The sequence below is a fragment of the Triticum aestivum genome, chromosome 6B, assembly GCF_018294505.1.
Source record: "Triticum aestivum cultivar Chinese Spring chromosome 6B, IWGSC CS RefSeq v2.1, whole genome shotgun sequence".
NCBI lineage: Eukaryota > Viridiplantae > Streptophyta > Magnoliopsida > Poales > Poaceae > Triticum > Triticum aestivum.
The window spans coordinates 666,808,249-666,812,244 of NC_057810.1; positions in this window are offsets into that span (position 1 = coordinate 666,808,249).

Genomic DNA, 3,996 nt, shown 5'->3' on the forward strand with positions numbered 1-3,996 from the left:
TTGATCATATCTACTATATGATTCACGCTCGACCTTTCGGTCTCCGTGCTCCGAGGCCATATCTGCATATGCTAGGCTCGTCAAGTTTAACCTGAGCATTCCGCGTGTGCAAAACTGGCTTGCACCCGTTGTAGATGGACGTAGAGCTTATCACACCCGATCATCACGTGGTGTCTGGGCACGACGAACTTTGGCAACGGTGCATACTCAGAGAGAACACTTCTTGATAATTAGTGAGAGATCAACTTAAAATGCTACCGTCAATCAAAGCAAGAATAAGATGTATAATAGATAAACATCATATGCAATCAAAATATGTGACATGATATGGCCATGATCATCTTGCGCCTTTGATCTCCATCTCCAAAGTACTGTCATGATCTCTATCGTCACCGGCACGACACCATGATCTTCATCATCTTGATCTATATCAATGTGTCATCACATGGTTGTCTCACCAACTATTGCTCTTGCAACTATTGCTATCGTATAGTGATAAAGTAAAGCAATTATTTGGCACTTGCATCTTATGCAACAAAGAGACATCCATAGTGCTTCTGCCAGTTGCCGATAACTTTAACAAAACATGATCATATCATACAACAACTTATATCTTATCACGTCTTGACCATATCACATCACAACATGCCCTGCAAAAACAAGTTAGACGTCCTCTACTTTGTTGTTGCAAATTTTATGTGGCTACTACGGGCTGAGCAAGAACCGTTCTTACCTACGCATCAAAACAATAACGATAGTTCGTCAAGTTAGTGTTGTTTTAACCTTCGCAAGGACCGGGCGTAGCCACACTCGGTTCAACTAAAGTTGGAGAAACTGACACCCGCTAGCCACATGTGTGCAAAGCACGGCGGTAGAACCAGTCTCGCGTAAGCGTACGCGTAATGTCGGTCCGGGCCGCTTCATCCAACAATGCCGCCAAACCAAAGTATGACATGCTGGTAAGCAGTATGACTTATATCGCCCACAACTCACTTGTGTTCTACTCGTGCATATAACATCAAACCATAAAACCTGGCTCTGATACCACTGTTGGGGAACGTAGTAATTTCAAACATTTCCTACGCACACGCAAGATCATGGTGATGGCATAGCAACGAGAGGGGAGAGTGTTATCCACGTACCCTCGTAGACCGTAAGCGGAAGCATTATGACAACGCGGTTGATGTAGTCGTACGTCTTCACGATTCGACCGATCCAAGCACCGAACGTACGGCACCTCCGTGTTCAGCACACGTTCAGCTCAATGACATTCCCCGGGCTCCAATCCAGCAAAGCGTCGGGGATGAGTTCCGTCAGCACGACGGCGTGGTGACGATGATGATGTTCTACCGGCGCAGGGCTTCGCCTAAACTCCGCGACGATATGACCGAGGTGGAATATGGTGAAGGGGGGCACCGCACACGGCTAAGGAACGATCCGTAGATCAACTTGTGTGTCTATGGGGTGCCCCTGCCCCCGTATATAAAGGAGTGGAGGAGGGGGAGGGCCGGACCTCTCTATGGCGCGCCCTAGGGGAGTCCTACTCCCACCGGGAGTAGGATTCCCCCTTTCCTAGTAGAACTAGGAACCCTTCCATGTAGTAGGAGTAGGAGAGAAGGAAAGGGAAGAGAGAAGGAGAAGGAAGGAAGGGGGCGCCCCCCTCCCTAGTCCAATTCGGACTAGTCCAAGGGGAGGGGTGCGGCCACCCTTTTGGCCCTTTCTCTCCTTTCCCGTATGGCCCAATGAGGCCCAATACGAATTCCCGTAACTCTCCGGTACTCCGAAAAATAACCGAATCACTCGGAACCTTTCCGAACTCCGAATATAGTCGTCCAATATATCGATCTTTACGTCTCGACCATTTCGAGACTCCTCGTCATGTCCCCGATCTCATCCGGGACTCTGAACTCCTTCGGTACATCAAAACTCATAAACTCATAATAAAACTGTCAACGTAACGTTAAGCGCGCGGACCCTACGGGTTCAAGAACTATGTAGACATGACCTAGAACTATTCTTGGTCAATAACCAATAATGGAACCTGGATGTTCATATTGGTTCCTACATATTCTATGAAGATCTTTATCAGTCAAACCGCATAACAACATATGTTGTTCCCTTTGTCATCGGTATGTTATTTGCCCGAGATTCGATCGTCGGTATCCAATACCAAGTTCAATCTCGTTACCGGCAAGTCTCTTTACTCGTTCCGTAATACATCATTTCGTAACTAACTCATTAGTTACAATGCTTGCAAGGCTTAAGTGATGAGTATTACCGAGAGGGCCCAGAGATACCTCTCCGACAATCGGAGTGACAAAACCTAATCTCGAATTATGCCAACTCAACATGTACCTTTGGAGACACCTGTAGAGCACCTTTATAATCACCCAGTTACGCTGTGACGTTTGGTAGCACACAAAGTGTTCCTCCGGTAAACGGAAGTTGCACAATCTCATAGTTGTAGGAACTTTGTATAAGTCATGAAGAAAGCAGTAGCAACATACTAAACGATCGTGTGCTAAGCTAACGGAATGGGTCAAGTCAATCACATCATTCTCCTAATGATGTGATCCCGTTAATCAAATGACAACTCTTTTGTCCATGGCTAGGAAACTTAACCATCTTTGATTCACGAGCTAGTCAAGTAGAGGCATACTAGTGACACTATGTTTGTCTATGTATTCACACATGTATTATGTTTCCGGTTAATACAATTCTAGCATGAATAATAAACATTTATCATGAAATAAGAAAATAAATAATAACTTTATTATTGCCTCTAGGGCATATTTCCTTCAGTAATTTCCTAAATTAAGAGTATGCATCCCATAATTTCATCCATCATGCAACTCAACAAAAAGCTCGTCTCGCTGCACCTCCACCATGCAACGTGCGTCACTATCCACCCTACACCTTAGAAGGGGCAGTGCTCCAACGCTCCTTGAGATACCCTTAGTGAAGCCACGATCTCCTTTGTCCAAACCCGATGAATGCCTGGTAATTTGTCCATGTCACAAAAGACTACAGAACGAAGTTGACTAACTTGTACTAGCAAAGTCGCCCCCGAATGGGCCATCCAATGGACCAACCCAATAGACCGCTCTAGACGTCTGGGTTGTGCAAGACAGGTCCGGGCCAGACCAGGCCAACCAATTTCCATATTTACTGAACAGGGTTACGATTTTCAATGCATGCATATTTTCATGGACATGCAATGAACATCCATGAGGTGTAAATATGAATTTGATATTACTCGACCATGTATACCTGACCCATTACGATTTGATGAAAAAAACTAGCTGCAAAAAAATAAATTTAATCTCCTCCCCCCTCCGTTGCAGCCATCGCTCCAGTGTCGTGAGGCGGAGGGGTATCCATTCCTTTCTCGATTGTGCTTGGTCTGGTGTTGTTGAGGAGCTCGAGAGATGTTACTCCTATTGTTCTTCGTGGATAAGAGCATCTCCAGCCGTTGAGCCCTCCAGGAGGCATTTTTTCGCCGCTTGGGGGGCTGCCGGCGAGAATTTTGGCCTGGGGACAAAAAAATCTCCGGTCGTTTCCACCCCCAAGCGCGCCGCCCCGTCCTTCCAGCAGCACATCATCGCCTCTGCTGCTGCCCCCGCCCGCTATGGCCGCCGCTGCTCGCGTCCGCACGTGCCCCCGCGCGCCCTCCGTGGCCGGTGCTGACGAGGACGAAGAGGACGGAGGAGGAGGAAGTGGGCGCCTGGCCGCGCCCGCCCTCCGTGGTCGGCGCCGACGAGGACGGAGAGGAGGGAGTAGGAGGAAGGGGGGCGCCTGGCCGCGTGCGCTCTCCGTGGCCGGCGCCGACGAGGACGGAGAGGAGGGAGGAGGAGGAAGGGGCCGCCCGCGCCCGCACGCGCCTGGCCGTGCCCGCGCCCTCCGTGGCCGACGCCGACGAGGACAGAGAGGAGGGAGGAGGAGGAAGGGGGCGCCCGGCACGCCACGCCCCACGCGGCCGCCTGGCCTCCCGCCCTG